We start from the raw sequence: 27,146 nt of genomic DNA, 5'->3' as shown, positions 1-27,146 counted from the left end.
TAAAAATAAATGATGGATAGATAGATAAAACATACATAAAAATATAATTATTAACTTCTAAATTTGGTTGGATGAGTATCTTTAATCTCTCAGGTTAAAATGCAAACCTAACATGAGCTGGATTAAGCCATGTTCTAAAGAAGGAAAATCTCTCAAAGTCAAGCCTCTAAACAAAGGCACACAAACACTCTAAGCCTCATCCCCCACCGCACATACCTCTGGAGAAAGTACAACCCACCAAACAAAAGCCAGATTTTTCTCTGATGCACAGGTTCCCACCTGTGGCACGTGAAGCACTAAGGCTCTTATTGTTACTGGAAAGGACCTGGAAACTCATTTGAATTTCACCTAAATACACTGCCTAATTTAACTGATCAAACAGTGATTACATACCTGCATATTAATGCTCTTTAAAAATTATTAAAACATTCATTTACAAAGGCAAAGACAATTAGCAGGCTGCAAAGGCGACGAATGCAGAAGAATTTGTCTTGAATGAACTAAAACAATTTACAAAGGTGTAGTAACTTAGCAAAGATGAGTGTATGAAGCTCAGATAGCCAGGCTCATCCTTCCTGGGTTTTGAACTTCGAATGTTACTTCAGAATGACTTCCCATTTCAGGGGAAAAGGGGGAGGATTCACAGAGACTAGTATAAAGGACACATGGAGAACAACTAACGGAGGTGGAAATGGGAGGGAGGTGGGGAGCACAGGGCGGGTGGGCTGGGATGGGAGTGAGGGATGGAAAACTGTACTTGAACAATAATTAAATTTAAAAATTAAAAAAAATGACTTCCCAAATCAAGATGTTTAACAATCCAATTTATTATTCTATTTCTATAGTTATATACCTTTTAATAATTTGTTCACATATAATTTTTTATTGTCTGTAACATAAAAGGCATGTCATTATTTATTTAAAAATAGAAATCTTGTACCACATTACTGAATATTATATAATGATTTGTTTTCTTACTGATGTAAAACACATCCTTTGCATGTGTAGATCCTTATAATGTATAACAAACAATGAAATTACTTTAAATTTTCCGTAATAGAAAATGTATTTAAAATTATAATACAAATAAAAGAAACAAAACTTACAGTGCTATGACATGATATTGTCCCACTACTAAAATGATCATTCAGGCCAATATCTATCCGTTTTTTATATCTCCTCTATTAAGTTAAATAACAGTTTCGGAACGTGATATGAATCAAGTGCTATATTTTTGTACATTTGCATATATATTATCTAGCGAAGAAAAGATATCAAAATTGATTTGTGTTTGACCTTTATTTTCCTCTGCATATTTTTGCATTTATTACTTTTTATTTGTACTTTTTGTCAGTGAATGCCTTCTCCCTTAGCTCCGCCTCCATAGCATAGTTCCCTGTGACTATGTCCCTTCACGATCTAACCTATTTTAAGCCCATCTCACGTGAAAGTGGGGCCCTGAACACGGCCATGCAGTGATGGGAGAAGCTGCACGTACCTGTGCATCTGACATAGACAGGTAATCTGAATGAACTTGAGTTCTCTTGAATTATAACAGCAGCTAATCAATCTTCCTTTTCTACCTATTTTCTATTTTAAAAGAAATGCTGAGCAATCTCTTAAAGAAGAGAATTTGGAACTAGACAGTTTCAGTGTTTGCACTGGCAAAATATGATTGAAAGTAAAAACATCAATGGCATTAAAATTTAAAAACCAGCTTGCTAGAAGAATTTGCTTGGCCCCACAAAGTGTCTATCTCTTGATATCATAGTATTGATCACTTGCTTACCTTCTAGACATCATTTGTTTTATTAGTGCATATTAGTGCATTATTAAAAATATTGCCAAGATGGGATTTTACTCTGTGTGCTACCAAAAAACAGTATTTGCAAAAATGGCAACAATTACCAACCTTCATTTTAGGTAATACATTCAGGATTCACAAACTCAAAAATCTCACATGCAGGCATTCTTCTCTGACCACAGCCTTCTATTCTTGAATTTCTATAACATAATATTTCCTTGTTATCTTTGTTCTCTAAGTACTGGATTTCTAAGTCTCTGACATTGATTTTCCTTGCCTCAGTAGCCTGGATTTCACTGTTTATCACTCACTCTCTCAACAATGTTGTTTTCTGTTGATTCTTTGCCCTTCCTTGTACTCATTTGGCAAAAGTCACAATTCTGGAAAATTCCAATCATCTGATTTCTCAAGTGTTATATAAGAGATGCTGAACAAGCTCAGAGAAAAAAATTGCACAACCTTGAAAAATGGAAGCATTACAAATTCATGGTTTGGGGTTCAAACTGGGCCTTTAGGGCCTCTTAGCAGCAATGTGGGACCCAACACCCTGGTGTGTCTCCCCAATCACTGCCTTTTCCTCCTCTGTTTCATGCTTCCATAGCAACTATTCTGAATCATCTCCATGACCATTAAATCTCCTACTCTATCGTCTCCTGTTTCCTTACAGCCAATAGCATAAGAAAGAAAATAGGAGCATTAGAAAAAGACTCTACCTACTGCCTCTCCCGTCATCAATTTTCATGCATGTATATCCATTGTGTCTCTTTTGCCAAAATTGTTTTCCTATTTAAGGCAAATTTCTCTGCCTATGTTTTAATGCTTCTATTTCCCTCTATCCTCTGTAAAACTATGCTTCAATTAATATTTCTTTTTTCTCCTATATTAGAAATATCTTCATTTTTAGTTTCTTCTATTCAACATTTAAACATACTTAAGTCTCTCTATCCTGATTTCTCCATTCACTCCCTCAACCCAATGTGTTCTTGCTTTCTCCTCTACTTCCTAGCTGAAGTTCTTAAAAGTAATTCCAAGACACTTAGTTTACTTCTTTATTTTCCATTTACTCCACCAACCCTGTAACCTAGCTTGTTACCAACATTTCATTGAAGCTACCATTGCTAAAATCACCAATAGACCTGATGCTAAATTGGATGGACAAGGTTCAGTATTTATCTCATTCAAAGCCCCGCCCCCTGTGCAGCTATGACTCTGTGCTTCCCAAATGTCTTCCTTTTTGCCTTCTCTCATATTGCTTTTCACAGGGTCCTCTCCATCTACATATTCCTTAAAATTTCATATTTGTCAGGATTAGTTTCATTTACTCCAACTCTTCAATTACCATCTGTCTCCTGAAAACTCCCAAATCTATATTTCTATCCAAGATTTTTTTTTGCTCTAGCTCTGTATACTTAATATACTTAATTCTATTCCATGTCTCCCCTTCTACAGTTTGGAGTCACATTTCAACATTTCAAAAGCCAAATCTTTCCCCAAACCTGTCCTGTCTCCTAAGTCCCCTGTTCCCATAATGATCCTAATTCCCTTTAGTAGTTCAAGGAAGAGATCTGAGTGACCCATTTGATTTCACTGTTCCTTAAATGTTGTTAATCATTCCATTTTTACATATCTCTGAGTTTCATTCATCTCCATTGGCGTACCTAACCTTTGGATTCAGCCATCAACTTCTGGTTTCTACTCATGAATGAAATATTTTTCTAACAGATGTCACAGCCTATAGTCACCCCTTTTCAGCCTTTCCATATCAACTAGACTTGAACCTCTAGTAGGAAATTCTGATTATATGAATCACCCTATTAAACTGCTTAGTATTAGGAATATTTTCCAAATGTCTCATCATGGCTTTAAAATCCTTCCTAATCTTAGTTCTCTCATCTCCCTCATGATACCTCATTCCATATTCTATGCTGCAGCCATACTACTAAAAAATTCCTGGCTGTTCTCTAAATTGTGTGTTTCCTTTTGCTTCCGAGATTTTGCACTACTGTACACTATGTCTAGAATGCACTTCCCCTACCCTATTTTTTTTCTTTTTTTTAAATATTTTATTTATTTATCTTTAGAGGGGAAGGGAGAGAGGAAGAGAAACATCAATGTATGGTTGCTTCTTGTGCATCCCCTGCTGGGAACTGGCCCTTGCCAGGAACTGGCCTGCAACCCAGGAATGTGCCCTGACTGGGAATCGAACCTCGATCCTCTGGTTCGCAGGCCCGTGCTCAATCCACTGAGCTACACCAGCCAGGGCTCCCCTACCCTATCTTTTAGTTCCAGATTGAAGTTCAACATCTCCAAAATAAGGCATTTCTGATTCATCTACCACCTTCCTCTTACAGAATTTAGGTGCTTCACTTAGGAGTCACTTCTACAGCATTTACTACAAGGTAATTTTAATTGTATGTTAAGTTGCCTGTCAGCCGTGTAAAACTACATTGTCTTCAAGGGAGATGCAATGTCTTTTTTAATGGTGCTTCCGGTGCCTGACTCCACGTAGATGCCATGTCAGTACCTGGATGATTGATGTTGGCCAGTTGCCCAGAAACAAGTGATATCATAGAAAAAAAGACGAGACAATAGACAGGGTATCAGGCAGGTCAGAGAACAGGCATAATGAAATTAAATGTAAATCAAGATGTGTTATTATACCAGATGTATTGACCATGTCTTGAGAATTTGTGCTGAAAGCACTTTGCTGATGGGTGAATTTTTATAATAACATGTCTCTCATCATGTTGATCCTAAAGCCACTATTCCCTGTCAAGTGTATAACTCCTGTGGCTTTTTCTCTCCCTTACTCCAAACAGTTTGAAAAGAGGAAAGAAGTACCACATTTACTTAGTGCATTTTTAAAATTAAACTAGGTAACTGATCAAGTAGCTTGGACATACTCTTCTTGCATTTGGTTTTGGAAACGGATCTAGAGCAGTGATTCTCCACTATGACCGGTCATGTAGTGCTCATTTGTTTGGTAGGCGGGTGTGTCCGAATCATCTCCAAATGCCACTGTGGTGAGGAAATTTGGATCCCATCAATTATCACTTACAGAATCTTGGCCCTAGAGAAGCTACGTTAGTGGGGAGAAAGCATGAAACATCCAACTGTTCTGGGTGTTATATATATTTGTGCTCAAGTAGAATGTGATGAATTCTCATAATAGATATCATAAATAAATTAACAGTTCCACTTCTGAAAAGTACAAGTAATAGACTCTATTTACTATAAAATTCAGATTTTCAAAGAAACATCACCATGTAGAATATATTTGTAGAATTATCAAATTATCAATCAAGAGTATATTAGAATTAACTACAATAATACCTACATTGAATAAAAGTGCTTACTATGGGCTAATCACTCTTCTAAGTGGTTTTCTTGTATTTATTCACTTCTTTTTTGGACCAACTCTATGGACTAGATTTCACAATTAGCCTTATTTTACCTACAGAAAGGTTAATGCACAGAAAAGTTACTCAAGGAAGCACATAAGCAGTGGCAAAACTAGAATTTAAACCAAGAAATCTGATAACATCTTCTGCATCTTAACCAGCACTTTATCCTCTCCCTAAATCCCGTATTTTAAATATTAAGAAACCAAGTTCTAGAAAATTTAGACAAATTGCCCAACAACTTTAATATCTGCTATTCATTTTATATATCTATGTAATTGTACTTATTTTATTGGTAAATATTGTTAACTCTATAGTGCTGCAGGTTTCTTTGAAGGTACTTTAGAGGAAGATTAAAATTATGTGCATCTTAATAGAAGTAAAGAATTCATTCCACCCTTTATGTACCACAGAACATAGCAACATAGTCTGATATTTTGAAATCTTTTGAAAATTTTGTCAATGAAAGGACTTTGTGATAATTCAGTATCTTTATTCAGCTAACCAAGATTAGCCTTTCATTTACATTACAAAGGGTAAGATAAGTATTTCACAGGAAGTGTTTTGACAATTGGATTTCATAAAACCTGTATCAAATGCCCTATTACTTGCCAGGCCTTTCTTGTGGGATGAGTAAAAAAAACAAGAAGGCTTTTTTTTTCACTGAGTAAAGTAAAAAGGTCACTGGCTTGGATATCAAGGGGCCTGGCTTATAGTCCCCACTTGCTTATTAGTGTGCTCAGACAAGGGTTAAGTTTTGTATGTTGCTTAGTCTTGCTTTCCTTGTTGGGGAAGTATGTGAGTTCTCTATCATGAGATGTTAAGGGGAGACAGCTCCCAGCTCACTCTGTCATCACAATACACAGACATCCCAGTAGAATTCCACATCAGGTCACAAGACATAATTCCAACTTTTAACTCAGAAATATTTGGGGAAAGAAAACTAATTTCAGTGCTCCTTAAACACTGGAATTGCTACTTGGGGACATGGCTTCTTTCACAAAAAGATGGATAGAAACACAGGGTTTGATCCACTGAATGGGTCTGAAGCCCATTGTGTAGAAATTTTCACAGTGCAGACATTTTCACAATGCCCAAGGAGATTATTTCCTTAAAAGCCTTCCAGAGAGCCAGACTGACTCTATCTGAAGTTCTTTCAAACCTAGTACACTTGGTCCTTGACTCTCTTCCTCAGTTGCTGTTACACTTCAGTTTTCTTAAAACTTTATTATTCATTCATTCATTCATTCATTCATTCATTCGTTTTTTAGAGACAGAGGAAGGGAGGGAGGAAGGAAGGGTGAGAAACATCAATATGACAGAGAAGCATCAATAGGCTACCTCTCGGGTGCTCCTCCACCATGGACGGAACTTGCAACCCAGGCATGTGCCCTGGGTGGGAATCAAACCAGCAACCTTTTGCTTTGTGGAAGTATGCCCAACAAACTGTGACACACTGGTCAGGGCTGTTGCCCTTTAGTCTTATTTGACCCTAGTAGTAATTTCATATATCTCCCCTTCCCCCACACCTGCCACTTGGTTCAACCTGCATCCTACTTAACTCTATCCCTAGTCTGATCCATATCTAGATAGCTGAACAAACTTCAAAGCTGGCCACTCATTGTCACTCATTCATTACCTGATGTTCAACCACTGCAACCTTTGCTACGGCACCTGGCCTGGCTATTCTACAACTACACAGCAAAACATTTTAACCCCTTTTGGCATTTATGTGAGTCAGGAGAAAAAAACTGATGAGGCTTAAGCATAATGCCATTCTGAATGTGAAGCTATGTTACAATTCATCAGTTCTTTAGGAGCAAAACATGAAATTTAAATATGCATTAGTACATTCATGTTTCCTTTACTCTTTCTTTTGAGACTAATGTGACTCTTCTAGCGATTGTGCTTGCGTGATTGATTGTAACGTGTCTGGAGCTCTCTGGGACCTTCCTGAAAATGAAATCGACCATCTTTGAGTGATAATGTCAGTGGGATAGAATGTGTCCCTGCATAATGGTCTCCTGCTGCTGCATAAATGCCAACACAAGCCAAAGGCATTTATGGGGAAAGTTCATACTAAGCTAAGACTTTTATTTTCAATGCAAAAGAAACGTTTTGTGGTCAGTTATTGCCACTATACCATATGCTAGATGTAGAATTAATAAATGTATATAATGACTGTTCAAGGCAGGCTATGGTACTCAAATGATCAATTCTTATATAAATCCAGTAGTCTAATTGGTTTACAAAATTGAGTTCTTGTGCATGTAAGCAAACCCTAAATAAGATTAGTTTCTCAGAAATAGAACAATTCCTTAAACATGATTTTTAAACACTTAGCCAGATTCCCTTAGATTATATTAGACACTTTTGAAATTTATGTTTTTGTATACTTACCAGAAGTTCAAGTTCAATAAACAACATTCAGAGGCCTAGAGACTACACTGTTCAATTTATTCTATAATGCAAAGATGTAGATATTAATATTTGTAGAAAAAACACAAAATAGCCTTCCAAATATGGAAATTAATTTATATAATACATACTGTATCTGGTGAGAAAACAGTCATATGCATTGCAAATACGTAACAGAAACCTTATAAGTCACAGAGAAGACATTTCTAACAAAATATATGGGAAATATATTAAATAGTATAATGGAGTTGTACAATTTTCTTCCCCTGAATTTGGCATAAAATGTCACACTATTAGTTTTGTATTATACTACAACCTTTTAAGATTGGATTTTCTCTGTAGAGAAAGTATTACATGAAATATAGATCTATAACATAGAATATATCGACCAATGAGAAATAATGTGTAGCCTAGGCAACACCATTTCCTCAGACCAGTACAGGAGAATAAACTGCCCTGAATGTGTCAATATAGTGACTCATTCTGAGTCTTTTGGTTGTGGCAATCATTAAAGAGGAAATTGATATAATTCTTAACATATGTATGAGTATTTTGTAAACTGTCTAAAAGAGGTTGGTAAAAGTTAAAAGTAATAGCATACATGTACACGTAAGCACACCACTGAGAAGTCTGATTCTAAACCACCCGTGTTTCCAGCCTAGAAATGAAGGAAAGCTCTAACACTGACTTTGCCCCTGATGATTTGAAGGTGATTAGAAATGTAACGGGGAATGAGCACATCTTTTGTTCCTGTGAGAAAGCCATTATTCATTGATACCTCAAAAAGCACCAGTTCTCATAAAAATTCTTTTATGTATCTACCCTGGTTTGACTTTAAAGACTTATTTGGAATTTCTAATTCAGACATCTTTCAATTAACCAGGACAGTAAAAGGAGAAGAGCTCCTAAATAATAAAAATTATGGCTAAGAAATTTTGAAACATGCAATAAATAAAACATTTCTTTAAAACACCATGTAATCATTAAGAGCTCATTTACTGTCCTAGTTACAACTTTAGTGGAAAAAATCACTTAGTATACTTATTCAAAAAATAAGTATAAGAATATAAAAATACAAACGTTTTTAGGCAAAAAGAAACAAAAAGAACTCTGAACAGTCTATTGCTTATTTTTCTGTCCTAGCTGAGTTTTCCCCTCACATAACAGGATGCGAGCTGGGAAGATTCCCAACCTCTACTGCTCATTAGATTGTTCTGTCTCACTTTTCTACGACCCACGGATGCCTGACTCTCAGTTTGGGAACTCAGAGTAATACACATTCTTTATGACCGATTTATCATTGCTTTGTTCTTAGGAAGAGCTACTGGCATTGGAAAATGTGCATGGAGACTAGATCAAAATAGCCTGTTGATCATGGGCCTCAAGAGGGAGAGGAGACACTTGGGATTGCAATAGACCCAATGTGAATCCTACTCATAATCTCATGATTTTAACATGAAAAGTCCTTGTTGGTAGATTAACGTTATGAGATATATAATTCCCAGTATTTTAAATATGTTTGTGCTAAATTACTGGCTCAAAGCAGAGATGAAAAATCTGTCTATGGTTTAGATGTTTATCCTTAGGTTTAAAGAAGGTTTTCCCACCCAGATCTACCCTACCCACCTCTGTTCTACCCTATCATTTAGAAATTATGTAAGAAATACTGTTTTGCTTAATTCACTATGCTAAAACTTTACTCTTCTGAAATGTGAATGTTTGTTCACTTGAAATAAAATGTCCAACTAAATGTTCAAAGAGTAATTATAATTTGGGTCATCATTTATTCATTTTATGACATGATACTCTGAAATTATGAGTGAGAATATCATACAATGTCCATGTGCAACTCATAACATAATCAAGTTCAATAAATGTTGGACATAAGATGGAGCTCCACTGGCTTAGTATTCTATATCACACAGCAGAGTCCTGCAAAGAATACTGACTTGTCAAACTAGTAGCTGTGTTTAAAATAATACTCTAAAATAATAAATACCTTTAAGAATAAAATGTTCCATTAATATGTACATGACTTCCAGTTCGGTGACAGCATTTGTGCATGGGGCATTTTAACCCACAGGTGAGAGGGGATTTGAAAGCTGAGATTTGAAGAGAGTACAGAGGCTATCCATTGACCTGTCAATAATGGGAGGAATTAATGAATTACTTCTTTAAGTTGAACATTTTTTGTTTCTCTAAGTCCTCTCTTTTAAACTGTAAATAACTGTGGTGAGGAAAGGTAAATTAATAATACCTCAGAATCTTTATTTTATCAATTTATTGATTTTTTAAATTCAATACGAGCTAGGCAGCTCCATAATTCTAACACTTAACTCTAACGGTTGGTGAAGAAAGAAGGAAAGGACTAAGCAACAACCAATGCACAGTAGAAACAGCATAAAAAGAGGCCCAGCACATCAAGGAGGCAGGGCCAAATGGAACCTTAGAACTTCACACTTTTGCCATTAGTCTTCTTGTGTAATGCTGATATTCATCTCAAACCTTTATACTGTTCAACAGTATCATTCTAAAATGACATTTAAGATATTGTATTTTTACTGTGATATATTTACACAATGGAATACTATGCAGCAGAAAGAAGGAGCTCCTATCCTTTGTGACAGCATGGATGGATCTGGAGAGCATTGTGCTAAGTGAAATAAGCCAGGCAGTGAGGGACAAATACCGTATGGTCTCTCCTATAAGTGGAACCTAATCAACAAAACAAACAAGCAAGCAAAATACTGATGCAGACCCTGGCTCGTGGGGTCCACCACATTGTGGATGGGGGAGAGACATTCACAAGGACTACCGAGTCCCATGGAAGAAAAGGGACAGCATGGCTTTTGCTTTCAAAGGGAGCAAAAGCCTTTCGCTTGCCATGACCGGCCTTTATTGGGTTTCTTAACACATTACATTATGGTCCTTATTTACTACACACAGGTTGCTTTAGGTGGTTACCTTTTATAGAAAATGAAGGAGCCAGTGCCCTAATCACATCACAGAAGAAGGATATTAGCAAATGAAAAGGCAAAAGTGGTTGAACCTGTTACACTCATCCTTGGAAGGTTTGGCATAAATTTTAGGGAGCTATTTTGCAGTAAATGTTTGCCATAAATCCAGGTGAAGAAGTTTTTAGCAAAAGCAAGACTCAAAATGACCTAGGCATATTGTAGGCCTGATTCTCCATGGGAGAATCTATCCATGGGCGTGGGTCCTGTGCATCTCCGAGTGGGAGCTGAGCCCACACCCTGCAGAACGGACTCCTATAAAATATAACCAGAGACATTGAAGGATCCGACAGTAACCAAAGGGGAGGAAGGAGGGGGTTGTGGGGGGAAAGGAGAAAGAGTTTTCAGAAACAACTATAAAAGACACACAGATAAAGCCAAGGTGGGGGAGCAGGGGAGGTAAGGGGGAGGGGGAGTAGTGGGGGGGAATAAATGCAGACAACTATAATTGAATAACAGTAAAATGATTTTTAAAAAAGATATTGTATGTTTTACATTTTGTAGCTTTTTCTAAATAATAAGAGTATGGTTGATAAATATGAAAATAACATTATGCAAGACATAATTTGGAAGGTTAAAATGATTATTCATCAATGATTTTAAGACTTGTATTCTGTGGAAAGATGGCTTTTTAGGAAAGTTTCTGGTAGCTATTAATAGGTTATTTAACATATGATCAGTTTTTGTGTGGATAGTTAAAAGGAAAATCTTAATTACCATTAATAAAAATAACAAGAGATACTGTTTAATCAACACTTACTTTGTGCTAGTTACCACTTTAAGTTCTTTTTATGTTTCACCCTTTTTTAGGTATAGATATTTAAAATTCTCTATTACTGTTATGCAAAAATTATTTAAAAAATAAACCCTCATGCAGCAATGCTTGGAGCCCTGTATCAATGTAAACTTGATAGGCCTTTTAAGTGATACAGACTTTCTGTTAATTGTGTCTTGTGCATTTCTACACTTAAACTTCATCTTATAACACTTATGCTGAAGTCAATCTGTTTCCATCTGTTTAGGCTACACATTGCATCACTTAGTAGCACAAAAAGAACAGTTTTTCATAGACTCCTGGGACAAAAATCACACAGAATTCATAAGAGATTCAATGCATAAAAATTCATTTCCTGAGTGGAAGCACTGCAATTCCATGTAGCAAAAACTATTACTTTTTCCATTGAGTTATAAGAAAGAAGTCAAGCAAGCATACCCTTTGGGGGCGGGACGCCTCATTCCCTCACAGCAGGCACAGCATTGAGCCTTGGCACATGGAGTTAATTACTCTGGGCACCCGGACGCAGAGCTCCAGAATGACCTTATTTGTAACACCTCTGTGCTATGAGGAAGCGAGTTCTCTTACTCTACACACTCAGCGCCTCTGAGTGGAGTGATGGTTCCTGGCATTTAGATCACAGGAACACTTGCCTTTCCAGAGACACATGCATCGTGACTGACAAGTCTTCCATCAGACTGCCGTCCTTCCAGCTCAGGTGGCTTTCAGAATCCAAAGGTCATGAGTTCAGGGAGAATTTCAGCATCGTGGTAGCCCCTGCCACATCTTTCGGATCCATGGTCTATGGGGCTGCATCATTCCGGGAGCAATTTCTACAAGAAACGTGCAGCTGTGAAAGCGCGCCCCTGTGCCGTTCTGTGGGCACGGCCGCCCTGGAGACTGTCACCTGCGGAATTTCAGGGCTTTATTGAAATTCCAGGAGTCACTCACTGGCAAAGGACTGCACTTCACTCTTTCAAAATTATGTTTGAAAATGCACTTTGATGGTAAAATTATCGTTATGCAGCAAGAGAATGCATGTTTGGGAAACAGAGGCAGAAATGTAAACTGGATAAAATGTTTATTTCATGCACTCTTATCTCATTTTTTTTACCTTTTTCTCATCTCCATTATAAAACCCTTGCTATTATCTCTATTCTCCTGATCTCTTAGGAGATAGTGTGAAGAATTAATTGACAGTCAAACGTTAATGACAAAGCGATGTGCTATATTGGGATGTATGTATAGGTATATATGCTCCTCTTGATAAGACTTTCATTTGTTTTTACTTTTAAAGGCCCTACAGTAGCTAACCCATTACTTCTTAAAGGAAAGAAAGAAGGTAAGGAAGAAAAAAAGCAAGGAATAGACAAAGGAAGGGAGAGAGATAGACCACATTGCACAGCACTGGTGGAATACATTACCTGACCGGTAGAATCTAGAGCTAAAATGTTGGCTTGAATTGTGCTTGGTTACCAGATTGTGGGCAAGTTATTTAATTTCTAAGGCTTCAGTTTGTGTCCTAGTATGTATATATTTACATGTTTTTTTCCAATTCTACTTCAAAGGTTTTTGTTGTAGGCACTAGGAAAAAAAAAAAGATCACCCAGAAGTCCATTCTTTTTGGGAGGTAAATTTAATGTCCAAATAGAGACTAATGCTTATGAATAGATTATTCCAATTATATAGACAAAAAGAGATTCTTATGCCTGCATTAGTTAATTACTTGTGCTACTGTACTACTATTTAGTTGTAATGTTAATCAAGGAGAGAGTTAAATTGAAAAAAGGTAGCACTTTTTATCTTTAGTTATGGAGAGAAGAAATGACTTCAAAAAATTAGAAGATAAATATTAACATGTCTGTTAATGTCATCTGGAAATGAAGATATTTTATAATTTAAAATAGGTAACTATAATAAGGTATTTAAATCAGAAAAATCTATAATTCGATATTAAGTGGATTATTCAAAAGAAATAATGTTCATAGTTTAAGGTAGTTATGAAAAGCATTAACCTGAAGAATAAAGAAGATGGATAAAGAAAACATGGTGAAAAAGGTGAAAAGGAAATACAATAATGTTTAGAATTTTCCATTACCTCTTATTTAAGATATTGGAATATGGATCCAGTTATTATGGTTGATTATACTATTATTCATCAACTCTTTACTAACCACCCGCACCCTGTGAAGAGTTTGATAATGTGACTTGATTAGGCCCATAGAATGTAATGCTGTGATGTCATGTCCAAGGTTAGTCAGTGACAAGTATGGCATCTTGCCCTTTTATTCTTAGGGACATGACCTTAATTTCTAAATATTGAGCAGACTACAGGATCATTTCCATTATATATCAAATAATATGTTGCCATGTCTGTACCTGTGTGCAATCTGGATTACGTATTTTTAACCTGTTGTAATATAATCAAGTCAGTATCACAGCCTTAGGAATGGGGAACAGAGATTTAAAAAAAACCCTGAGTGATGTTTGTAGAAGATCTGATATACTGATGTGTTTTTCCAAGTTGTGAGGAAAGAAAACAGGAAGCCCTGGCTGGGTAGCTCAGTTGCTTAGAGCTATCCCGATAAGCCAAAATTGAGGGTTCAGTCCCTGGTTGGGGCTAGTACCTAGGTTTCAGGTTTGATCCCTGGTCAGGGTGGGTGTAGGAGGCAACCAGTAGATGTTTCCCTCACACATTGATGTTTCCATCTCTCTCCCTTCCTCTCTTTCTAAAATCAATAAATATATCCTCGGGTGGGGATTTAAAAAAAAAGAAAGAAAACAGGCACATGAGCACACAATGAGTAATGAATTACATCTGTGTTCTGCATTTTGTTTAATAGGTTAGCTATGCTATGCTCTGATGTACCAGGTCTGAGAGGAAAGCTGTGCATTAGTTATCCATTGCTGCATTACAAATTACCTCAATTTAATGGCTTAAAACAACAAACATTAATTATTCGAAAGAAAAAAGTTCTGTTGAAAAGTCTCCCCTAAGTGAAATGATGACAGTGTAGCAAGAAAGATGAAATCAACCGCCCTGGCTGATATGTTTGGTTATTCATTCCTATTTACTGCTTGCAATGACTTTTTGTTGGAGATCCTAGTGCTTCTTAGGACCTAGGTAAATTTATCCTTATCATGTGGTAAGTGGGACACATGGACGAGATCGTCCTGGCTTGGCAGAGACAGATCTCTACTGTTCAGGTTTTACTTTTGCTGTGTTTGTGGTACCACACCAGCTAACAATCCACTTCCAGATATAATCTTGTGTTACACCTTTCAAAACGCCTATTGGGAAGGATTTCTTTTGCTCTAAATCCTATGAATGGCCCCTCATAATGCATTGTTTGCTGTTGACTTCCATCTTTAACATACATCTATGTCAGTCTCATTGGCATGATTATTGTGAAAAGAATAATTTTGAAATCCAGGTATGGCTTAAATGGTTTATAAACTACTGTCAACATGTCTCTTAAAAGAAAGTGAAAAAAATCAAGCAAAAATAAGCAAACGATAAGAGGTCTTTTAATTCTGAAGATTCAATTCTTTTGGAAGAGTAGTTTCTATGGAGAAAAGCACAAAATGGGGGGATACTACTCCTGCATAATCTATAGGTCAAGAAACAGATAGATCAGTAATTAAACCTTTACCTGCTGGTGCTCCGAACCAGATGCATACTAAACAGCAACGATTCTATCACACATTCTGGGAAAGCGATGAGCTAAGGCATGGCCCATTCTATGGTGTGGCAGATGTGTTCCCACTCATGGAGCCTTTTTTTTTCAACTTAGTGATTTTTCTATTGACTTTAATTTAAACTTTTCAGTGCCTCCTGAGATTAGGAAGCTTTTTCTAAAAGGAAGAAAATTAACATGCTTACAGAGCAGGTTTTCCTGAGCTATCACAGAACTAAAGGCAGCTGCCAACTCCCCTGAAACAAAAGCAAGAGCAGAATGAGGTGGAAAAAAAGCATTTTAAAAAACCCTATATTATGTTAGCACCTCCTTCTTAAATACAAAAACCTTAAACACCAGAACAGACAACCATGAAGGTGACACTTCGGGAAAACTTAAGAAGGTGAGATCTCAAACAGTTTTGTCTTAAGTTGTCCATTTAATGCATATTTGACCCAGACTAAAAGGACAATATCAGGTTTTCCTGACAGAATTTTCCCAAGTCACTTGAATTTTCTTTCAAAGGTATTTGAGAAATATGCATCTGCTTAAGATGAACAATACATTTTTTGTCATGCCCAGGAACTTAAACGGCATTTTGTAGAATTAAATGTTTAATATCTGGTATTAAGTACATTATGTCCTATTAATTGTCCAGAAAAAAGCTATGTATTTTTAAATAGCAACACCTCTATTTTTATTTCTCTTCTCAAACTTCCTATCTTAGTAGCAAAAGCTAAATATTCGTGTCATTTATAATGGCATTTCTGTTTGAACTTTCTTTTTCTTGATTCTTTGTTTTCTCACAGTTTACAAACAAAAGCACTGGCCATTAATCTCTCTAGACAGAGCATCTGAAGGTCAGGTATTGCTTCCATTAATATTGGTCACTATTTGGAGAAAGGAAAGTGTGTGTTAGAACATTTACACCAATGCATTTGCCACATTAATTACACAAGTGGAAGGAAACACTTCTACATTATGGAATGGGCTTATAAATCAAATCATTCCAAGTGTATCCAAGATTGAAAGCTGACCAGTAATCTGTGAAATGCACATTCAACCCAGTTGAGGCTCAAGTGATATGTGCACTATACTGAAATCTGGGTCTCCTGTGCCACCTGCAAAAATGAATTTTAAAAGCATGAACTTTGAAAATATAGGGCCTTTAATTTATTGAAGAAACAAAAAGTCCACATTGATAGTCTCTTCTTGTAGGAAAAAAATAAAATTAAAACTCTGAAAAATCTTTCCTACAAAAACTGCCACTAAAGATGGCACTTTCTTTCCACGCGCACTGTGGTGGGGATCCATTAGTCTCTTCATAAGCTCAGCCGTGGCTATGTGTCTTTTCCCAATATAACAACAATGCACTCCATGAAACTTTTAGAGAACTGTTTCAATTCTTCTATTTTGAACAATAAATGAGCATGTTGTTTTTCTTTTCTCATAGACCAGGGTATTTACCCAGGTGTTTTTCTAGAAGAAAAGTCACAAGAAATCCAAAATCAACTAATTGACATTCCTCCACAATTATTCCACTTTGAATGTTTTGGAGGTTTTATTTTGTAGCCAAGAAGTTGAGGGTGTGCACTGTTACTCACACACTGTACCCTACAGTCATACTCCACATATATCACACATGTTGAAATACTGTTACAGCATTACTAAAATTAAAATAGTGTGATTCATAACATGCCCAAAAGCCAGCTTTAAATCTACCACATGAATTTGACCTGCCATATGTAGGGAAATATTTCAAAGATAGAGGAGTTAACTCTCATTTATTATGTAATACATAACTGAATTTTGCCATATTTTAAAAACACTGGCTTTAACCTTGTTCCAGCCATCTACTAATGTATAACAAACCACCAAACCCAATGGTGTAAAATTACTAAAAGTATTTCGTTCACAAATCTGTAATGTATGCAAGGCTTAGTAGGGGATTTCATCTCTGCTCCATGTGTCATCAACTAATGCAAGCTCGAAGGTCAGAAGCAACTTAGTAATTCAGATTAGGGTTGTCTAATGTACAGGCTGATAAACTATGGCTCATGGGACAAATCTGACCCACCAACTATTTTGGAACACAACCTTGCTCATTCGTTTATATATTGCTTTGGATTGCTTTGGCACCGTAGTGGGATTGCTCAGCATCTGTAGTAGAGACAGTGGGGCCCACAATATAAATAATTACTAGCTGACCCTTTACAGAAAAGGAAATAAATAAGTGTGCTGACCTCTGATACAAAAGCTAATTCACAGCATGTTTGGAGGTTGATGTTGGCTGCTGATTAGAACCTCAGCTTGGGCTGTGGCCCAAGGTTTACACAATGCTAACCATGTAGCACTCTGGTTTCCTCATAATATAGTGGCTGGGTTCCAAAAGTGAGCATCTCAAAAAATAGGAAATGAAAAGATTCATTAAGCCCTGAGCAGTCACATAGTTCAAATTTAAGAAAAGGGGAATATATACGCTCTTCTTCTGAAAGGATACATGCCTTTGAATTTGAAGGTTGTGTTTCGCAACCAAGATAAACTTATGACCTTTTAATAATATAGGTTCAAAATATTTATGGCATATAAGCACAAAAGTTACTGGTTGTTTAAATATATACTGAGCCCTTATATTGTAGAATATATTCAACAAAATAGATTTCATGTTTTATGAAATAGATATGTTAGAATGGGTGAAAATGAATAATAGCCATGTAAATGAAAACAAGTTAGCATTACAAGTTTGGAGAAGAATTAAGTATTACAACAAAGAGTGAAGGGAAGGGTGAGTAATGGGACTACTTTGGTCAGCGGGATCCTTGCACCATTGATGTCATTTAAGTTGACAAGAAATAACTAACCCTGAAAAAGTAAAGATGATTGTCAAGCGTAGAAGGCAGAAAGCAGAAAGACAGCAAATGCAAACATCACACACACACACGCGCGCTCACACACAAAAGCTTGGAATAAAGGGGATGGAAGGAGACAAGAGTGACTAGAATATAATTGGTAAAGGACCAAAAAGAGACTCAGTCGAATGATGAAGATTTTACAGATGCACCTGATTTTGTGCTAAGTCTAATGGGAAGCTATTAGGGTGTGGTCTGATCTCACTTGTAAAAATTACTCAGGTTGCTATGGAGAAAAGATGGTGGGGTTAGAGTTAAAGAGATACAGAGGGTAATTAATTGAAGGGGAAATGAAGAGGGTAACCAGGTGGAAGCAGAAAGACCAGCTGAAAAACAATCGCTAGAGTTAAGGCAAGAGGCAATTATGACTCCAGCTAGAATGCCAGCAGACGAGGTGAGAATAAGTTAAATGACTGGAATTTAGAAAATAGAGCCAAACAGGACATAATGGGAGTTGAGTGTGTATGAAGAATTAAGCAAGATCTTATGGTGAATTACTTCTGAAAATCAGGTTTTCTAAGCTGTGTCCTAGCCCAGGATTCAGTAGTTGGAAGAGCTGCCTCCAAATTCAGCACCCACTGAAAGGGGGTCCCCCTCTTAATGTAACAAAGTTGAAGTTCCTAGCCGCTGAGCTTCTTAGAAAACTCCTTGCTCGACGGGCATCTGAATCTGGATTGTTTGGTGGCTAAACCCTAGCTTTTATTTCCCACAGAGAAGGCTGTCCCCATGTTTGACTCAAACGTAGAGTGGAAGGACTCCGGGTCTTTCCCTTGCACCTCTGCCTTGGTGCCTGTGGCAGTCGCATCATCACAAGTCTGCAACTCAGTGGGGTGGCGAGAGAACAGGGACTGTGTTAAGTTTCCCTTTAAATGTTCCTAACAGAGCATATTCTTTAGGTCATATCACATGATACTAATCTCACCACACATACACACACCAAAAAAAAAAAAAAAACATGAAAAGGGAGTAATCAAGGTGACTCCTTAGTTTTTGCTTCTAGAGAAATGATGCCATTTACTGAGACAGAGGAGAAACAAGCAGCAGAGCTTGTGTGTATCTGCAGAAGGTGGGAATAAGCTGGGAATTAAGAATTCCACTTGGCCACACCACGTTGGATAGCTATTATGTGATACAGTCACAGGCGGCAAGTAGAGAGCCATACTGAATCACAGAGACTCTCAAGAAGACTAAAAAAGAAATAAAAATAAATGTAATACCACTGCGAATATAACATCAGCCATCAAATACCCTCCATGGGCTGTAATGACAATGATAGTTCTTGGGACAGACGGCTGAGGGCAGACTGGGGAGCTCATTCCCGGGTGTGAGAGTCTGTGAAGTCCCTGGGCTCCGGGAGCTCCTGCCTCATAGAGAGAAAGGCGCACTTCCTATTTCCGTGTCTTGGAAAGAAACAAAATTAAAAATAAACGGTTTAAGATATTGGAAATAATTTCTAACTGTGTTCTGCCCGGAAGCTAGGTTTGATCAATAACAAATATAAAGAAATATTTACAAACATCTTGCCCAAGTTGGTCACAAGTAGACTGAGTGTAGATGTCAGTCTAAGGAAAAATGTAGCAAACTCTTCAAGAGCAGAAGTCATTTCTTATCTCTTATTGGTTTTGTATTTGTTTTCCTTTTCCAACCTAGAGAAAAAGCTAATAGGGAAGATAGAATTAGGAAAACCCTGAGAGCCATTTGCCTCCAGCAGTGCATTTAGACTCAGCAGAAGGTGAAGTCAACAAGAAATAGAAGAATTCTTGTGGCACTAAAAGGTGAGAGGGGGGTGTAAGAAATGGTACCTGGTGGCCCTCAGTGTGGCTTCTCTCTATTATCAACAAATAATCCTTCAGCAAATCCTTGGGTGTTCGACCCTCTTTATGCAGAAAGGGAACACACCCTGTGGAAAGGCGGGGAGAAATGGGCATGTCAGCTCATGCTCTGTGGGGCGACTTTGCCTGCAAGTGACCCTGTCCGCCACAGATGAAAGTAAACATTACTAAGACATGATCTGCTTGGGGAGGAGAGGTGGCCAGTTTCTCTGAGGAAACAAAGGCCTGGAGGTGGCCAGTTTCTCAGAAGAAAAAAGGCCTCGAGTCCCTTCCTCCAAGGGCTTTTATTGGGTTGTAATACACAGGAATACAGGGCGGCGAGGATCAAACAGTAGAAAACATTTCATAGAAATCTGAGGGCTTAGTCTGAGACAGAGTCTGTCAGGAAGGTAGTTTGCAGAAACTTTAGGGTTTCTTGCTTGAACCCTTAACATATGAATGAAAGCACTCTTAGCAGAGAAGATTTTCACAGGTTTATCAGCAAGTCTTTGTGATGCCAGATTTTTCCCTGGATCCGCTCTAGCAAGGCAAGGAGCTGCACCTCTCTCCAACAGGTATTCAGGCTTAAGGGGATTAGAGCCAGGAAGTGCTTCTCCCAGAGGAGATGGGGACTCAGCTATGTCACATAGCCTGGGGGGCAAGGATTCATCGCTCGATCATTGTTGCAGCCCCCCCACCCCCAAGTCCTTCCATGATATGGCCTCCCAAGTGATTTAGTAAGGCTTAGGTTGCCCCTCCTCTGAGGGGTCTTACCTGTCTCTGACTTCCGACCATGCTTTGGGGGCAGGGAGGAAACAGGTAGTGTTCGCTACCAGAGACAAGCATTGTCTCCTGTGGCTCAAATTCCGGAGGTTGCTTGGTCATCCTTAGCCATGGGGGGTAGTTACAATTCCTGAAACCAGGCAGAGCAGTTCCCAACAGTGTTCTGGGTGTTTCTGAAATCCTGTGTTAAGAATATTCTCTCACCTTGAGTTAGGAAACTCAAATAAATCCAGGTTAACTCCCATGGAATACGCCACGCCCAACTATAATAGATGTAATTCATCAATTTATTGTAAGTTTAAAAAGAATTAATCCATAGTCAGTGTTGGAAACATCCCAAGACTCATAGTGAATATTTAATAACTGTTAGTTAGCAGTACCAGTAGATGTTTCCCTCACACATTGATGTTTCCATCTCTCTCCCTTCCTCTCTTTCTAAAATCAATAAATATATCCTTGGGTGGGGATTTAAAAAAAAGAGGACATAAGATTTAAAAGTTAAATTTTTCACTTTCAAAATTAATGAGGCTCCTGACTTCCACTATGTTTTCTTCTAACTTTATTTCTTGACAATGACTTAGGTATTTACAACTTAAAGTCTGATGCACCAGCCCGTGAGAATTGCCATTCCAGTGGGCGGTGATTTTAGAACTGGGAAAACAAACCCTCTCATTCAAACGGAAATGGCTGAAGACGAGACTGTGTACCCTAGATGACAGATTACACATGTTCGGATTCAGCTTCTCCTCATCTCACTCAAAGTGGACCCAACAAGTGCTGCAAACACATTTGGATGCTTTACCCTAAATGTGCTGTGACAACATTTCCAGCATTTTCAAAAATACTCTTGTTCAGTTTCAAGACATAGCTCCAAATTTTGATGATGAACGGAGATGCCAGTTTGCTTGCTTGGATTTTAGTCTTTGCATTTGCCGAGACATAGTTAAATGAGATTTAGGAAGACATAATACAAATAGCCTTGCCCAGAAGATTTCCAATCAAATGTCTCCGGGTCTCTCTCCAGCTGTCCACAGGTACTTTTTACAGTTGTCAACCTCACTCTTCCTTCCCTAAATAGGAAGGGAATCCAGCTTCTCTAATGCATAGTTGCCCAGTCCTCACCCCAGGAATGTATTTGTTCTGCCCATGACTGAAATTGACTTCGGGACCGTGTGCCAGTAGCCTGTGAGTGAACATAAATAATGACCCTGGAGATATCGCCTTCGATAGCTCAGGTGCCGGTAGGGTTTGTCTTGTGGGTGAGGGACATGGATGGCCACCCAAACTGTATGACAAACTGTATGACTTCAAAGGAAATGAAAATTTCCCAAATGTCTTCTACAAATTTTTCTGAACAGAGAAGTTTGTCATAGAAGGAATAGAAACTTAGTATTAGTAGCTAAAGAATTTTGACGGGAAGCTAGCATATGTTAAAAGTTATAGGATGGTCATTTCACATGTATATGGTATGTATATGTCTCAGCATGTGCGTGCATATGTGTGTAGTATGTGTTGTATATCAAGCAACAAAATCACTCTCTAATGGGAGAGAGAAAGCCCAAGCGCCCTGCAGCCCCAGGCTGGAGAAACTCGGGCCGGAGACATGCACCACACTGGGGGCAGCGGAGCACCGAGCGGGGAGCTGGGAGCGTGGGAAGCAGGTTTGGCCTTTGTGGGATAATAAAAACACATACTGGTTTGTGCTTCCAGCTCCTGTCACAAAACTCACAAAACCCTTGTAATGTCCTAAGTGATAAGAACACTTAGGAGCAGCTTTTTTATGTTAATATTGGGTCTTTGACTGATTCCTGACATGGGGCTCCTAAAACTCCTGTAATTTCCTGGCTGATAGGAGAGTCTTTGTTCCAATGAGGTGACTCTCATTTGGCTCCTGGGGCAGGCTGGTGACCGTAAGGACCATGAGGAGAAGTGTGAAGTTTTCAGCCCTGACACTCCCACCCCCACTCCCTTGTGAAGAAAGAAACACAGAAAATGAAAGTAATGACTGGTCCTGAGTGTGTGATGACACCTTTCAAGTCACAGAAGCACAGGGTTTGATGACGCGCTAGGTTGTGAACACGCCCACACTGGAAAGGTGCCAACACCCCAGCTCTGCTCTCTGGACCTTCCAAGGCCCCTCCCCACGTACCTTTCCATCTGGCTGCCCATCTGTGTCTTTAAATGAACTCCTAAGTGTGTTTTCCTGAGTTATGTGAGCTGCTCTAGCAAATGAATCAAATCCAGGGAGGGGGTCCTGGAGACCTCCAATTTGCAGCCAAGAAGACCAATGCTGTGAGGAGCCTGGGGGCCCACTGCTCAGAATGGCCATCTGGAGTGGGGAGAGGGCAGCCTCGTGGGAGAGAGCGATGGTCTGTGAGACCTGACACTATCTCCAAGGAGATAAAGTAAAGGAGACACACAGGAAGGAAAAACACTCTATTTCTTAATGCAGTCTTTGTCTTTCTCTGACTAAAGAGAAGGATGTCTTAAAACAACAAAAAAAATTGTGTCAAATATCAGGCACCACCATAACATACATGCTGTCCTATAATTGATCAACAAACCTATGAGTATGTGCATTACGCCCATTTTACTGAGGAGGAACTGAGGCTCAAAGAAGTTATTTTTACTATTAAATAAATATAATGATGTGTTCTGCCATTTGTTGGGTGCCTTTATTTCACCAATGTTTCTCATTGTAATTCTTAGAAAGACTATGATGTAGGAATTGCTATTCTCATCTTTCATGTGAGAAAACCAAAGCCTATGATGTAAATATCTTACATGAAAAAGCAGCGGGTTTGGGTTCATGTTCAGATTTTTTGACTCTGAATTCATTATTCTTTCCACTGAAGAGGAGACTCATCCCCACACATCCACAAAAGGGGATGCATTTCCCCTCCAGTTCTCAGAAAGGAAGGAAACTGGAGAGCGTGTCCAGATTTTTCCACCTGCTCGTGCAGTCCCTTCAGGAATGAAGGGCTGTCTCATCTGCTTGGTGACAGATACAGAAAGAATAGAGCAAAGTTAGGTCTTTGGACATCGTAATTTTGGAGCCAGTCTAACCACCGCTTAGTGCTTTTTGTTCTCTCGGGCTCTAGGCTTATAGGGACAGAACCACTGGAGCCCAGTGAGTGAGGAGGATCATGGAGTAAGACTGTAGGGCCTCCTAAGGCACGGGATAGAGAAGTGAAGAGCCTTTTTCCTGATGCTCCTTGGTGGTTTGGTGCCTCGAGTCCTTCCACATGGAAACTATTCTATAATTAAACAGGGGACTGGAGGAGAAAATACATGTACTCTAAAAATGTAAGGATGAAAAAATAGAGAGGTTGCTTTAGAAAAGAAATCATTGCACTTAATCAGTGATAGAGCCAACTATAAAGATGAGCACTTAGCTAATAACTAATACTAATATATGCATTTTAAATAGTGAACATATTAAGTAGACATTATCAGAAAAGAGTAACCCTGCTTACTCTCCCACTCTGAAAGTATAGTTTTTTAATATAATAGCCACAACTAATTATGTCTCAGGCTTTGATGCCAGCAGTTCTTGCTATTCTAAGCACCTCTAAGCACCTAATATGAGACCCACGTTAGGGTAACTGAGACATAAGGCCTCTCTCAGAGAAAGGCAGCTGCGGGTTACATGGCTCAGTGCCCAGGGAGAAAAGAAGGCAAAGGCAGTAGCTGTGTGCATCATCTTGTTGGGGGTGAGCAGTACCACATGGGAAAAAGAAATGTCTTCCTCAACGTAGGCTAAGAGAGACAGAGGGAGATGGGGTGCAAGTACTCGTTCTAGGGATATGTCAGCGAGTTCCACACTGTGAAAGCAATTGTGGAAGCCAGATGAGATATCACACCGTACTCTGAATTAATGAGGACTTTGTCATGCCGGCTGTGGATCAAGCGTTTACCTCACTTAATCTATTGCGGGCAACTGCACAGCTAGACAAGACAAAAAATGTTCAACGTCAGACAACATTGGCAACAGACCGTAATGGAGTGTGTGCAATAAATAGGTAGTTTGACATAAAATCCAAATACCCATGCCTCCCAGGGCAGTGATCCTTTAAAAACAGAAATAGGCCTGGAGTTTTGGAATGAAGAAACTTTTATTTCTGGAAAAGCATTTCCTACACAATGCAACTTATGAATGTGAGCCCATTATGTTGGCTTCTAGCCATATAGGCTATTTTTTTTAAATCTTCACCTGAGGTATTGATTTTAGATGGAGAGGAAGTAAGAGCTAGAGAGAAACATTGATGTGAGAGAGAAATATCAATTTTTGTCAATCTCTGTTCCTACCTGGGCCATGGCTGCCATCCAGCATTCCCGTCTCCCATTTCTCCTGACCGACGTGACACCCTGGGTCTGACAAGCTGGGCTCTGGCCCCCACTCTGACTGGCCCTGCCTACGAATAGAACTAGATGCATATGGCCATGGGGCTTCTTAGATTTGTTCATGTCTACTCTAAAGACCAAACTGAAAAAGTTCAATCCTCTGTGATTTCTAGAGGGACACAATCTAATCACATTTTTCCTGAACCAATTATCTTTTCACCAAGGCAGGAATTGGATTCATTGCCAGTGGGCTTAACATTTTCTGCCAAACGTGTTTTTTTTTATTCCACATAAATCTTAAAAGCAAACCTTGAATTTTCTTTGCAGACTCAAGATTCATTGATCATGTGACATCATTTATTACTGACAACGCTATTATATATAATGAGTGACCTGGAACTAATCACTTGATCTGATAGGTCTGGGTTGAGTGGGGTAATAACTCTCACCCTTGTTGTACTTCTATATTTCCATTCCCCTAGGTGTGATACATTCTACCTTTTCTCTAATAAGAAATACCGCCGTAGAGGCAGTTTGTGGCTTTTGTTGATGTTTCGAAACAGCATTAGCCTAAAAGCTCTTTTTTTTAATGGAATGGGAATTTATTTCCCTTCACCGACACAAAGCACAACCACATTATCTTTAAAATATAAATTGATGATTCCCTATTGTTTCCTCTTTATACTTGTAAATATGGATTTAACTAGATTATTGCCCTGACAAAGTTGAAGCCATGTTAATCTCTTTACCCAGCAAATTAGAGTTTACTGGGAAAATCTAGACTGTATCACTTATTTTACTGTTATCTAAGTTCTAACGTACACAGGCTGAATGTGAATAATTATTCTTCTCAATAATTTTCTTTTAAACATTTTTCTAGTTTTATTGTGATATCATTGACATACAGCAACTATATAAGATTAAGGTATATGGCAAATGACTTGATTTACATATATTTTGAAATGATTACTACAATAAGTTTAGTTTATATATATCATCTCATAGATATACAAAAATATTTTTTCTTGTGATGAGAAGTCTCAGGATTTATTCTCTTAATAACTTTCAAATGCACCATATAGCAGTGTTAACTATAGCCATCATGTTTTACATGACAACCCAGTTCTTACTTACCTTATAATTGGAAATATGTACTTTTGACCAATTCAATTCATTCAGTTCACCCAATACTTTCTTAAGGCATCAAAACTGTTATTTTACAACTCGGATTATATATAGTTAGATATAAATATACCTATAGAATGATATTTTAGTTTTAAAAGAATTATTCCATCTACAAATCTCAAGATATTGTGCACAATAAATTCTAAATAAATTAAACCACTCCCAAATGTTTATTTGGATGCTTTTTTAAAACAAATACTTATTAGATTATTTTATAAAGAAAAGGTAATTAAGTGCCTTTCCATTTAATTGAGGTGCTACCCAATGCATACTTCGGTAGCTTATATGAAACTTAAGGACAGCACTGAATCATAACAATGATATGATCAAAAAATATCGACCAGAAAGTGTGTTTTCCACAATATGCAATGAGAAACCCATATTCAGGGTCAGCCCCAGTCCTGAACGTCACATCAGTATGAAACCGGATCACACAGAGGGTGTGACTTGAAAACCCGGGGAAAGTGGCTCAGGCCTAAAATAAAACTTTCACCATCAGTCACCATCTAAAAATTCCACTTTTTGAGAGTAACTTATGTAGCTTAACCCTTAAGGTTTTTTTTTAGTATTCCCTTTTAAAAATTAAAATCTCTTTGACAGCGATAAAACCTTATGTCACTTACACTTCAGAAAAAGTGACTTCGTTTAATTAACACTGTTTATCATGACAGGAGAATCACAGGGGCAGCATTAGGTCACTAGCTGTCACCAAAGCATGAGTTTAGGAGACAATGAAAAGTAGCACAGAAGCTGAAGATAAACTTTGTTAGCTTCACAGTTTTTCCCAAGATGGTCCTGTTTATAAGAGGATGTCTCTAATGGAAGACCACACACTATATCTTTTCTCAGCCTGTTATTCTCTATTACAACTGTGTTCTGTTTTGACCCCTGGGCAAGTTTATCCATGATTGTTAAATTCTATTTGAGTTTTAAAAGTAGCCCAAGGTTTGGGGCAGACCAAATGGATTTGGATACCAGCTTTGCTCCCCAAGGACTGTAGGATTTTGAACAAACTTTTGAGCCTT

Source organism: Sturnira hondurensis, unplaced genomic scaffold, assembly GCF_014824575.4.
Source record: "Sturnira hondurensis isolate 20B ecotype Veracruz unplaced genomic scaffold, ASM1482457v3 Scaffold0001872, whole genome shotgun sequence".
In the NCBI taxonomy this organism is placed as follows: Eukaryota; Metazoa; Chordata; class Mammalia; order Chiroptera; family Phyllostomidae; genus Sturnira; species Sturnira hondurensis.
This window is presented reverse-complemented; position numbering follows the sequence as displayed.